This window comes from Corapipo altera, unplaced genomic scaffold (genome assembly GCF_003945725.1).
Source record: "Corapipo altera isolate COAL_440 unplaced genomic scaffold, ASM394572v1 81, whole genome shotgun sequence".
In the NCBI taxonomy this organism is placed as follows: Eukaryota; Metazoa; Chordata; class Aves; order Passeriformes; family Pipridae; genus Corapipo; species Corapipo altera.
This window is the reverse complement of record NW_020884987.1, coordinates 463777-478360: the sequence shown is the minus strand read 5'-3', so window position 1 is coordinate 478360 and position 14584 is coordinate 463777.

The following is a 14584-nucleotide window of genomic DNA, read 5'->3' as shown; positions in this document are numbered from 1 at the left end:
TAGAAACCCAACTCTCTTGACTCTTGTGTCTTGAAGGTAGCTTTAGATTATTTAGTAAGTAACTCTTGGTTAATGCTTAGCTTCCTGGGCATGCAATGTCTTAGCATCTGGACCAAACTGGAAAAAGTACTCATTGTACTTTGGAGCATTTTTAAATTGGAGCATTGTAAATCGGAGCATTTTTATGAAGGGATTTGGAATAATTACTTGTAAAAGATATGGAACACATTTGTGCTCTACTGTAGATACCATGAAAGAGGATCTCTACCATGTGCAGCTCAAACCTATAGACTAATCTCTACATCAGATGATTGGAATATTCATGCTGCTCCTGCAACCTGGGGTTCCTTGTGCCTGTTTGAGTCTTGTGGTTAGTGGCATTCTGCTTCAGAAGGACAAATGAGAGACATATTCTTGCATATTTATCAGGTGACCTCAGGTCCAGTTTCCTAAAATGTCAGTCCTTATGCAAATAATACAAGGGTTGCTTTAAAAGTTCCGATGTTCTGGCGTGTAGAACCAGCTGGCAGCTCTCCTGTGTTTCCAAGAGAGCTTAATCTGAACAAAGAATCTTCAGATTTTGTCGTTGTAGTCACCCCTATGTCAGGAACAAGACATTTATTTTTTGTTCAGTGTGGATTTTAGTGATACTAAAGAACCTCCAGATTTTAAAAGGAATGTATAGTTTCACAGAAATAAAGCACTGCAAATGGTGCAAATAGTGACAGAAGGTACAGTGGGGGAAAGAACCTAAAAGAAAAGCTGAATGTGGCTGGATGTGGCACTTAGTGCCATGGTCTAGAAAACATGGTGGTAGTGGATCAAGGGTTGGACTTGATGATCTTGAAGGTCCTTTCCAACCCAGCTGATTCTATGATTCCATGAATTTAGAGCCAGAAAATAAAACAAACAACCAAAACCCCATGCAATTCTTTAACTGTTCCTGTTTGTGAGCCAGAAGCAATGCAAATTATGACTGTTGCTTTAACAGACAATTGCAGGAATTAAGGTAGCCAAGTCAATGAAATGGTTTCATTCTTCTCCCATTTTTCCATTTTCACTGAACTTATATCCTAAGAAAATGGGAAATCAGCTTTTGATATCCAGCCTCTTGTTTGCATGTGCCCTTTTTTCAGCTTTGGACATCCTCAAGGTTTCCACAAATGAAAATCCTCTTTTTTTTTTTTTTTCCAAAGTCCTGTGCAGATTAAATAAAATCCTTCATCTGAGTCATGTTGGGAACTAACTGTGTTACAGCACAGCTGTGAAGGCTCTAAAGGCAGAGCCAACATTATGACTGCACAGGGGTGAAGCAGACAGCACCCACAGCATTTTCTCTTCACAGCAGGAGGGACACCAGCCAAAGGAGTTTAATGACCTTTGGGTGTACTGAAAGCTGGGGAATTCAAAATCTGTGGCCAGGGCGCGGCTTTTCTGTACTGAACACGCACCCACTCCTGCTGCCAGTGATGGAATCCTTAATTCAGAGCACTGGCTCAATGCCTTCTGAGGATGCTCCTCCTTTTCACCGAGGTGTCAAAATCTTTTTGCAAAGAACCCTTTCTTCTTGTCTCCAATCCAGATTTCCACTGTAAAATTGAAAAAAAAGAGCAGACACTCACTTTTTAAAGAAATACTACAGTCCTATACACCTAAGGAAATACTTAATGAAAGAGCTGCAAGACTTTCTGGCAGGAGATCCACTTGTAATGGCTTTTGTGCTCTGCAGCTTGTGACTGTTGCACACCAAAATAATATAAAATAGTGGAAAATATTTATAAATTTAAGAGTAAACCTGACTGTGCATTTGTGAGTTTGTGATTCACAAAATCTGTTCTTCTATATCTCTAAGTAGCAAAATGATGTTAAATTCATCAGAAGAGCAGCCTGAGGATGAATTACTGTAAAAAGTAGGATGTCTTTTCTACCTTGGGCTTGGTGTAGCAAGTGTAGGTGCACTATGCAAATGAGCCACTCTTTGCTCTGCTCAAACCATTGTGGCTCCAGGCAGTACATGTAGTTCCCAGAAGAGCTCAAGTATATTGTACTTTAGCTGTTGGTTCATATGGCACCTCAGCATCAAAAGGTTCCAGGTTCTAGGTTTCAACATGGGCAATCCAGCACGTTAATTGAACACTTTTCTTTTTTTTTTTTTGGTCTTTTAAAAATAATAATAGTAATAAAAAAGAACAACAACTATAAGATACAGCCAAGCCCTTTTAAAAATCACTGTTTCAAATTTTTCTGTTTGGCAATTTATTCTTTTTAGGGAATAAATATTCTTGTTTGAGTTTACTAAAGAATAACAAAAGGCCGTCCATACTCATGACTCATCCTTTAGAAAAAACAGAAAACAGAAGGACACAGGATTAAATGTTTTAACTCTTGATCTGTTCAGTATTAATGTGCTGGGAAGCAAAAAAAAAATTACCAAGGCAAACCAATTGAATTTTGGAAAAAAACCCAAACCCCTGTTCTAAATGAAGCCACTGGAAATGTGCAAGTAGGTCAGAGAACGTTGCAATACAAGAGTCTTCCACTAAAAATGAAATCCCAGTCTGAAAAAAAACATGATGTAGTGGTCATCAGGAATAGAGTCAGACCAGTTCTCACTGGCCGACAGTCCGAGGTAGGTATGACGTTGTCTTCTGGACTGTGAGTGCTCCACGTGTCCCAAAGAGCACACTGATTTCCTAGAATGGAGAAACAGCATCCAGCTGCTTTTCTGGAAAGAGGGAAAGTGTACCACGCTGGGGCCAGCCCTGATGATGCTCACGCTGGAGGGTGGGTGGCCTGGAGAGCTGACTGTGAGGATTCTCTCAACTTCTATTTTATGGGGGTTTTTTTCTGATCCGTGACCTCGTCACATTCTTTTCTCTTCTGTTAAGTCCAGCACATTGTCATAGAGCTCATCATACATCTGCTGTGGGAAAGTGGCCGGACTTATAAATTCATCTGTCCAATGTTCTACACAGAGAAACAACTTGGGACCCTAATTTAGATACATGGGTTGATCCATTCCACTTTTCATAGGCAGTTTTAAAAGTACCTTTCCTTTCGAGATGAATCCTGTCCTAACAACATAAAACCACCACCTGGTATTTAAGACTCTAAAGGTCTGTACTAACAACATGCAGTATAATGGTATATAAAAAGGATATTAAAAAAAAATAAAGAGTTATGTAGCTTACTGCTAATGTGAACTAATTTTATGGCTGAGCTCTATATGGGCTTGTAGGTTTTATTTTAATATTACGGAAAAGAAAACCCTACTTCAAACAGATCAACTGTATGTCAGTAAGAACTGTTTGGGCTATCATAGGCAAGTGTGGGAAAGTTTTGTTAGATACTCTGAGTGAAAAGATGCCACAAAACCACCCCAAAGTAGTAACAACCAAGTTGTGGTAGACTCTGGAGACCAAGTAAAATAGTTAGGAGGAGTCATCTGGAAAACCAAATGAAAATACCACACATTCATTCATTTTCATCCCTGTAAACTCTGTGGCATGAAGAGTGGTAATAACAATTATTTTCATATTTTTAGTTGAAACACATATGCAAATGAATTGGAGTCAAACTATTCTGTGAATCAAGAAATTGTTATGCCTCATTCGAGATCCATTTACTCTTTGTTTCCTAAAGATAAGGGATGCTTTCTATCTCCCTTCCTAACAATTGCATGTGATGGAAATTTAGAAATAAATATAATAGGAGAAATATATTTTTTTTTGTTGGAACAACATAATTTTTTTTTGTTTTAATAATCAGCTTTGAGGTGTGAAATTCTTCTTATTCCTTAATAGAAGAACATGTTTTTCTCAGCACATCATTTTTTACATGCACGGAAAATTCAGAAAAGGGTCCACTACATTTAAATAAATCCATATTTGAATGGTATAAACATCTTTTTCTCAAATGGCAGAACAGTGAATGGCCTTGTATGATTACACTGAAAAACAAGACTATATGGTGAGTGTTATGATTACAGAAGAGTATCATAGCCATGATTTTGAGAGCAAAGAATTAAGAGCATGCCATAAATAAAGACACGTGCAACCCGACCTTCCCAGCCTGGCTGAACTCCCCATCCCCAAAGAGATATTCCACCAAAGTGCTAGAGATCAGTCAAGCTCCAAAACCCACACCATTGAAGAAATCTTGCATGCAAAAAATTAGAAGCAGCAGCAGTGGAAAGAATCTCTCAGTTGAATGCCACTCTGCCTGGTTAGTATTTATTCCAAGATTGGAGGTCTGAAATTGGTCACTCTTTCCTGATCTTTGCTGCAGTGGCAGCATTCAGCCCATCCAGTTGGCATTACAGGAGAGGAGAGTGCAGAGGTCAATAAAGCTAAGATGATCCCAGGGAGACAAGGAGCTGGAACGCTTTATTGGACTTACAAGTTCATATTTAAAGAGTTTAGGGTCTACATATTCAATAGGGGGTTATAACTATTACGATTTATTACAAACAGGGGGTTTCAGGGGATGACATAAGGGAAAAACGCAGATTAACGAATTTTTGGGGTCTTAACAATTACCTCATGGGGAAAAACCCACTTTATCCTAGGGGATTTTATGGGGGGAAACAGGTATTCAGATCTACAGAATGCACAGATTCAGGGAACACAAAGGGAGAAATAAGGTACAATAGGTCTTCTGCACAGGCCTGATGAGATCAGGGTTTGGACTCTGGCTTGGGCAGGGCATGTGATAATATCATGCAAGGAGTCTCTTCACATCCTGCTGAAGAAGGGACGAAGAATCCACAGGGATGAGGTCAGTGAAGAGGAGTTTTGCCAGCTTGTGTAGCCCATGGTCTTTTGCAAAGACCACTCAAATCTCTCTCTGCAAATATTATATTTTGGGATCCAACAGGAGAGTCTCAGTTGCAAAGAGATCCCCTGGTGGGAACCGAAGGCTATTCAAATTCCACCTCTCCTGGGAAACTCTGCAACTCCCTGGCATGGAAAGAGTGCCAATCCCCTACCACCCACCCCACATCTCCCCCGCTGGCTTCTGCTTGTTCCCAAGACCAACAGGGCACAGAGCTCTCAGGAATGCACGGAACCAAGTGGACAAGTACACAGGACTGAAAGTCTGACCTGCTGTTACGGAAATCTCTGGTTCTTTGTACAACAGAGAATTAAGCCTGTTTCCATTCCCAGAGTTTCTGGTGATGGTTTTGATTTAGAAAATGCACTTCCTAATTTATAAAGGCCAGGAGGTCAGTGTTGTTATTGTACTATCTTTCCCATAAGCTGCCTTACTGTGCCTCCTTATGTTTGCCATTTTGAAGAAAACCACTTCATACCATGAGATTTCCAGCTCCCAAGGTATCATCCATGACAATTTTAACTACTTAGAAAGGGGAGGAAAGATTTTCCTTTGGAAGAGCAATAAAATTTCAAAATGACTAATTACTTCACATATTTACCATCTCTAGATCTCTGAGAACTTTACTGAGTGCCATCCTTGATTTAATCAAATAGGAAATTACAGCATAAAGAAGAGGGAATAATTTCTAAAAACATGAAATAAAGGTACGAGCAGGAACATGGTCCTGATCCAGTGTCATATTTTGTGAATTACAGTTTATGGAGGTTGCCACGTACTTCAGACTTGATCCTCACCAGCCAAATGACACTTACCATTATTCCTCAGAAATATCACAGGCATTACCATCAAACTCGTGGTACATTTGGAAACAGAGTTGTGCCACCAGAGAGTGAAACAGTAAAACATTTTAAAGCTTTATGCTGCATATTCATTGGTCCTCTACCAATGTCCAGATAGTGCAGGTCCCCAGATTCAGATCTATACATTAGGCTGAATTTCTGAAGAAAACAAAAAGGCATTTATTAAATACACTCGCAGTGTAGAACAAACTTCTGAGGATTAATTTAATTAACATCCTTATAATGGTTAACATTTCTAAAAATGTGCGTGAGTACAATCTACAGAGAAGTGTACTGCTGTTCATGTTCATGTTCCAAGCTAAATCAGGCATTTGCAATGCAAAATATATCAACAAACTAACTGATTTCACTAACTGATAGAAAAAATTTCAATACAAATGGTGAGTGGTTTTTCACCCCCAGCCTGTTCTTCTCAGGAAACGGAATTCCTTCCGCTTTCATGATTCAAGATCGCTGCTTTAGGGAAACAAAAAGAAGGATCTTGCTTGATTGCATTGATGCTTTCTATCAATGACTGCTCTATTGCTTCTTAGCCTGGGGGGACCCTCAAGGCAAAGTTTTATAGTGGCCTTCTGCAGCTGTGTGCACCCACATTTGCCTGGGTGTGATACAAAACAAGTGCCCTAGAGGTTATTAATGATGAAAAAAAAATACTGGCAAGAATATTAACTCAGTTCCACATTGCAAAACAGAATAAAAGACCCTTTTGTTTTAAAGAGCCTTGCAGCTTTCCCTTGCACACCCTCCATGTGCACAGCCAAGTGGCAAAGCCCCTGGCCCTGGGGCCTGGGGGCTGGGAAGAGAAAGCCTCTCTGAGCATCCTCAAGAAACATCAAGAGAACAGATGTTTCATGACATATTTGGTAAGAATTTGTAGCAGTTATGATGTAAAAACTAAAATCTGATACCTGGTGATGTTATCAAGAAGAAGTTTTGAGTGTCAGTACCTCCCATTTAAAATAAAATCTCACAACTTATGTCACAGTAAAGCCTAAGTGTACCTACCCCTTAGTGCAGATGATATGAGACAAATAAAACACTAGTTACAGCATTATTTTGTTTGTGCTGAGGTAGCTACCCAGCCCCCAGAGAACCTGACGTCCAGTAAGATGACAAGCTGTATGAAGCAACATATGATCTGAAGATGACTCTGCAAGTGGAGTTGGAGCATTCAAACGTTATTTATCATATTGACCAGAACCCTGAGATAAATGAAAATATGAACAAGCTCGCTTAGCTGTGCCCTGTAGGACAAGGTGTGTGCATGTTAAGTGCAACTTACGGTACCATCATTTTAGTGATCAGAGTATTTATTGATTTTACCTGAAAGCAGCTTTCTAATGAAGATGAACAGACAGCAGACAAAATTTTGACCATGGATTTTGGTCACATTCTTTTTTTGTTAACCTGTAAATAAAATCTCATGCAGGTGAAAAAATAACATGTATGTAAATCAAACATTTCCTATATGCAAGCATGGGAGGAGTAGGGGGAACGGAGTCTCCCTCTATTAATTTTTTTAAAAACCTTTTCAGAGTTAGGATGCGATGTCTTTTCAGAGCTCATTTTAAACCCTTTTTGAAATACTGTTTTCATACAAATGACCGTTAGGAAAGTTCATTTCATCAGTATCTTTGAAAAGCTACAAAGCTGTCAACAGCAATACTTTAATATTCATAAGAGACTTCTAATGTGGTAATTGTGAAAATACAAAAGTAGGGTGGATTAAAACTTCTGCTAAGCAAAGAGTAAAAAATATTTCAAACCAAAAGAATTCAAAGAATTTGACCTTGAATAACTTATAATGTTATCAATCTAACAATGTGCACTAGTTTTCCTTTGGACCTAGTACATTGGCTATTTTGGAATACAATGGGCAAGGAATCTTTAGTCTATTCATGCAGAGCTAATGACCTCTCAAAAGCGAAAAATAGCTATTAATCCTTCCCAGAAATTCTGAATCTGGTTCTTTCTGGAACTGATATTGAAGTCTGATATTCTGATAGGTTTCAAGCTGAAAGGAAACTTTGAAGATTCTGTTTAAAATGAATCAGAAATTCAAAACACAGAGATGCTCATTATACCAGTGTTAAAGTAGATATGAAATACATTTATAGACACAACAAGGTCTTTTCGATTAGTTGAATAGTGGAAAGCAAGCACAAACATGCAAGGATCTTTCTCTATTTTCTGCTTCTGTGGAAATGTCAGGCAAAAATGGCACATGACAGAAATATTTGCACCATAAAGTTATTCCTAGCATTTCAGGAATGGTTGTGGGAAGCAATTTTGGATACAGGAGAAAATGAGAAGACACTGTGTTCTGTAAGTTTTAAATGCAGTGTATCCTTTTCAATGAGCTGATTAACACATAAGTCAGAGACCTGAACACGTCAAGCACAGTGTAAACATCACAACCCTGTCGTGTCAATACAAAGAGACTTTCCATGCTCTATCGTTGAAGCACTTTTGATTTCCCAAAAGTTACGCTTATAGTATCTAGGGTGGCTTGATCTCCTTGGGAATCCAGGATCAAATCCATACAAACCGTGCTTTGACGAGCACAAAAAAAAAAGAAGATTTTTTTAAAAAAATACTATCAATTTGTCTGGCGAGAGCATCTACTATGAGGTAGAAATAGGACCCTGATTTCCACAGGAATCTGTGGCCACCTCTAAAAGACAAGGTTCCCAACAGCATTTAGACAGTGTGTATACCTGCCATTTTCACTTACTGCATTTCTTTTTTGGAGCTCCTGATCTAGTTCTCATTTCAATTGCACATCATCTGATCAACAAGGAGCACCAGGAACATCCGGGGTCAAGTTGGACAAAAGGAAAAACCCCAACAATGAGACTTCCAATGAATTATTCCGACCTGTGACAGTTGAAGAACCTGCTCTGCCAACCCCTCACCCCTGTCCCCACAGAGCTGTAAAACAACCACACAGACAGACAGCAAGTAACGAGCAAGACACTCCACATCAACAAGTCACTGCTTGGCTGACCCTGCAGTCTCTCAGCCATCTTGAGGGAATCAAGAACTAGAGGCTGCTTGCTCTTTTGACATTTCAGAGCTTCACAGTCATCACACCAATAATTTTTTTTTTTTTTTAAACTACCTAACAAGATAAAAATTTAAGGACATCTGAAGCGGTGCTTCCTTCTGTGCTGGTATTTCACTGCAAGCACATTTGTAGCATGAACAGAAAAGTTTGCCTCAAAGAGCTTAGAGTATTTCTTCTTTGCCTTTTGCTTTGACAATTAGGTCAAATTCAAATTAACTACTAAATTCTCACGTTTTTAGTGTTAATTTCAGATACAAAATATATTTGTGTTTTGAAAGACCCTTCATAATTTTTAATCCAGATGTGCTGTAAAATGGTCTTCACGTATGCGAGGCCATAAAATAAGTACTGCAAATTGTTCCTTTCACATGCGATATGTTTGCACATTAATACAAATATTTTGTATATTTTAGCTAGTGATCTTTATCTTCAGCCAGCTCTATTCCATGAAGGCATGTTTGTCTACTGTGAGTTACCATCTAGCCTCTGCTGAGTTAACTTGGCAGTTCTACCTTTTTGCTCTCCCTTCAAACACAAAGCAATCATCTGTCAAAACAGGTAACTGCAGAAACTTCCAGAGTGTCAGCTATTCAAGGAGCGAACTATCAAGGTATGTAGGATGGGCATTGCTGGAGTGACCAGGAAAAGGGATTTGGGGACTACGAGACCCTTGGGTTTTGGTGGGAACCAGACCGAGCAGTTATGGAGGCAAGAGGCTGATATTTGAGCCATGGACTCTGTGAATGGAACAAAACTAGAGCATCAGATCACATGAGGACAGAGCAGACATGTAGGAAGGCTGATATCTCAGCCCTGCCAGCCCTCCTGGAGTCTTCCTGCTCTGGGAGTGCCTCTGTGGGAGCGAGAAGGAAGAGCTCTGCTGCTGTCTGCTGCCTCCAAACCCATGAGGCAAAGCCAGCAACAACAACACAGCATATTTTCTTTACACGTGACAACCTCCACCCATTGAGCTGAATCAGAGTCAAGACATTCTGGCAAATGAAGAAATAAAATGAACAACGTCTGAAATAAGTTAATATAAGGACTGACCCGTTTGTGCTCCAGATCCCACTCTGGAACGAGATAACCCTACCACAAAAACACTTCATGGTGCTTTACCCTTTGCAGCTTAGTGCATACAGAAGCTTTGGGATGCACAAATTTTGAGCTTTCAAAAATTATCTTAATAAAAAAAAACCTTGAAAATCAGATGTAGTTTTTAATAATATCAATTTTTAGAATGATAAATTTACGTGTTGGAGTATCAGAAAATTGACTTAATTTCTTAATCAATAGGACAATAACAATTATAGTTTTCTGTAGATTTTATGGTTTTAGCATGTTCTCTTGGACCAAGTCTTTTTCTTAATTGCTTTTGATGGATCTGTCTGAACCTATAATTCCTTATCTGAAAGCATAAATTCCCCTTCTGTTTATCCCAATGACACAAACAATTTGTTTTTTAAAAATGTAACTACTTTGATGTGTACCTCTCCTTTCTGTTTTTTAAAAATCTTTTTATACATAACATATATATATTATATATATTTATATATATATATAAAAATATGGGTTTTATATTTTATTATAAACTGTCCTTGCTTTTCAAAGGTTTGTTCTGCCTCATGAGATGACTGCCTTGGAAAGCATATTTGGATATTCAAGTTATTTTCACAGTTGTTAGTTATCCTTTCCCCAGTCTCTGTGTACTTTGGGAAGGACAGGGCCTGGACAGAGTCACAACTATTCAGCTGAGAATCTGAAAAGCACAAGAACCACCCACAAAGTGACCAGCCAGTTACTTTAGACATTGCTGCAGCAGAAGCAGAGAGGTATCGATCTGTCTGCTAACCTTTCATCAATCCACCCATATAAGCAGATTTCTGGCATCTCTGGCATATGATCTTCCTGAAGGACATGTTTGTTTAAAAGCTGCTTGAATGTTTCTTGAAAATTTACGGCCAATGTGTTGACTGAAAAAAAGCCTGGACATTTCTTTTCTAGGGTGTGCAGCTTTTTCAATATTTATTCATCAATTTATGAGGAGCAGAATTATTCTACTCCGCTTGGATAAACTGGTATTTTTGGGGCTGCAGACGTGCATATGCAGTAACATGGAGAAACCTTCATGTTATGCAATAAATGGACACTAGTTTATCTGAAAACCTTGATTGAATAGTTACTGAGTGCCTGAGTAAAATCAGGGTGAAAGCAGGTTAGGAATTTGCATCAGGGTCGAATGTCTTTGAATTCTTCTGTTTGAAAATCCCTCTGATGATCAGAACACACAAAATGAAGTACTAATTATGTAGGGGAGTGTTTGCAAAAGCCGTCACACATTTCTTTGGAATGTTTGGATTGCAGTTCCCTTGTCCTGGCTACATCTGCCTTTTCCCCTTTGGACTGAGTTTTACAACTCTGTCCTGATCACTGTCCTGAACTTTTATTTCCATCTTCAACATTTCTATTTTGTATTTTCTATTCAGATAACTCAGGGAGAAATATAACTAATTTTTTTAAAGCATACTACTAATGTACCATTTTCTGTGACTTTTTCAATAAAAATATCCCTGGTGTTTCCTAATTAGAAAATTTCAGACTATTGCTGACTGAACTTTCCAAGCCAGTTAAAAAATCCAGGTACTAGATACTTAGATTGCCTCTGCAAAATTAGCTTCTGCCTGTGTTGGCATACATAAAATTATTATTCTTTTTACTATGCTTAAAAATTAATTTTTTCCTAAAACACCCATAGAAGTGTCTGGACATAAAGTTGGTCATAACTCCTCATTTTTGGTTTCACACTTCATCACTTTGGTTTTCCCTAATACTATAATCTTCAACTGGCCAAACATTGTTTTTCTTGCAAAACATTTCACCATCTTCCTCTACAGTGTTATCTATCAAATGCCCTTTTAGTATCTTTACTTAAGTCATTAAAAAACACTTTCTGGGCTTTTTTTCCCTAACTTCTGTGAGATTAAGCAAAAGAGCAATGTTTAGACACAATTCTTCCTGCATGTCTACAAAAGTTCCCGATAATGTTCCTCTCTTTTTTGGAAGTCTTATTATCAGAGAAGCATGAAAATTTTACAAAAATCATACAAAAGCTCTCACTAAAGTTAAAACATAGGTCTTAAAAGATTTCCTTTTCTGGAAGAAGTAAAAAATATTTTCTTGTTGATCTCTGTATTAAATAATATACATTTTGTTATTGTACACAGCATCTCCTTTACTTTCCAAATTCCCATCTACTGAAAGTATGGTCAAAGCCTCTGTATAAACAGCAAAACTCTAGACTTCATCAAAGAAAACAATGCAAAGATTATAAAGTCCCATGAAAGTTGATACATATGGAAAATTTTCTGTAAATTAAGTTGGGAAAAACTTATGTAGAAAAAAATTTGAATCTTCAGTGTTCTGTTTATCTGATACGAGGCTTTAAGTGTTTACTTTCCATCAGTCTGTGTTTACAGTGGGTTTGTGGACACTAGATTAGATAGCAATGAGATCTGTAAAAGCCTGGGAAAAAATGAATAGTTGGCTTCTTATTTCTAGAAAACACATAAACTGTCAGTAACTTTCAATATTATAATGATCAATAAATACATGTTATAAATAAAGTAAGTTTTGTGTGCTTCAGCTTCAGAATGACTCACTTTGGGGCTTGTTTGTGGTTAGATTTGGGTTTTTTTTAACTATAGGTTATTCTTTTTAAGTCACTGATACCCAGAAGAACTCCTACCCCTTTCCCCAGAACCTATTAAAATAACCAAAAGGGTTAGAATTTGCAATATAATGTTCTAGATTTATGTCCTATCTCGAATATAAAAATAGGGCATTTTTATTATTGTAACTAATATATTAGAAGATCAAAGTTCAAAATTACTTTCTTGATTCAGTGGAATTATAGGGATCAAGACTCCTGCTTTCTGGATTGACAATGATTGTGGAAATACTGTGCTTGTGTATGTCATAAACAATTGATTCTTTCTATAAAGTATAATTTAGCATAAATATTTTTAGACATTTAATTCGTTTTCTAACCATGTGTAGAAACTGTGTTCACTTCTGTAACTGTGCTTTATACAATTACACATTTATGTTGGTTTGGCTTTTTTTTCCTCCATAGCTTTTAAAATAGTTAAAGAGAACTGAAATAAAAGATGCAGGGTGTTATTAGGACACAATATGTGACCAGGTTAGGCAACAGATTTGGTGGATAAACAGCAAAACTTAGCAAAGCACAATTTCTGAGGGCTTATATGCTGAGTCCTGAAACAAGAAAAAGTTACTCAGAATCCCCCAAAAATGACTGAAGAGTTATTTAGAGAACTAAGAGTTTTTTCTACATTTTGGAACAAAGCAGTTCCAGTTTCTTTGCAACTGTCTTAAAAGATGTAGGAAAGATGAAAGAACAGGCCCTGGAGATCTATGCAAGTATTAATACACTAAAGCATTTGTGTTTCCTCTATGACTTTGAGAGCATAGAAGCAGAAATTTTGGACCTACTATGTACATCCAACCACGGATGTGCATCTTTTGCTATCGAGAAACCTTACGCCCAAATGGATTTTAAGTAGCAAGCTACTCAGTCAGTCAAAATCCAAAAAGCATCAGCCTTTATGCAGAGAAAGAGAGCTGAATCAGGAGCGAGGCAGTGTGGGACATGCCCCATAGAGCCTCACAATAATATTGTTATGACTTCTTGAAGACAAAAAAAGCTCCAGTCTAGGGACTATGTCAAAAAAGACAAAGCTCTGCTTAAAAAAAAAAAAAAGAAAAAAAGGAAAGAAATGCTTTGTGTCTCTGAACAGTTTAAATTGTTAATTTTACCATTTACTCTGTTCCAGCACCTAGAGTGAAAGTTCTGATGCAAATGAATTTGACGAACAATCAAAGAATAAACTTCAAAAGGGTTGGGGTGGGGTTTTTTTTGGTTTGGTTTTTTTTTTTTTTTCAGTTTAAATGTAATTTGAAGCCAAAATTCCTGGTTGTGGTCTCAGTCTGAAAAGAGAATATGCAAAATCACTCCATCTTTGTTAGTGAAGGTGAACAGGACAGGTAGAATCTGCAAAGGAGAGCCCTTTCTCCACAGAAATTTTTTTGGTCTAAACTGATAAATTCTGCTTTGCTTTGTACATGGTACAAAATGGAAATAGCCAAAGAATTAAAAATTATGAGCTTGTTTGGAAAATTTAAAATTTTTATAAAAGAGACAAATAATTCTCCATGTAGGTTTGTGAGCTGTTGACACAGCATTTGAGAACATCCAGGGTAGTAGGCAATGTCTACAGGCAGGCCAAACCAGAGGGCTGTTTTGACTACAGCCTTTAGCAAACCTAATAAATATTTCCCCCCCATATGCCAGGGGTGGAACAACAGAGAACAGTACAACACATCAACTTTTCCATTTTTCAGTCATCTGGGTAACATTTTATGATGCTTCATGTAATACTTGTTACAAAGGCAATGCTCTTTCTACATCTGTTAAAATTTTTCTTAGATAAAACTCCTTCAATCTTTGTGTGTTCCTGATTTCTGACTAAGCCCAGCCACTACCTTGTGCTGATGTGAGCTGGGTAATATTTAGGGAAGGCTGTGCCCAGCACATATCTCTATGTGAAGTGGAAATCCAGCTCTTGAGTGAAAACAATGAAAGTCTGATGGACATGAGCAGGTCAGAGAGAGATGTGAACAGTGTTACCCTACTCTAAGGATGATAAAAATTTTTTTGGTTAATTTACTCTAATTCAGTGAGACTTTGTGTCATACATGATTTTTTTTGTTTCCCTGAAAAGTTCCTACCTGCTCCCTACCT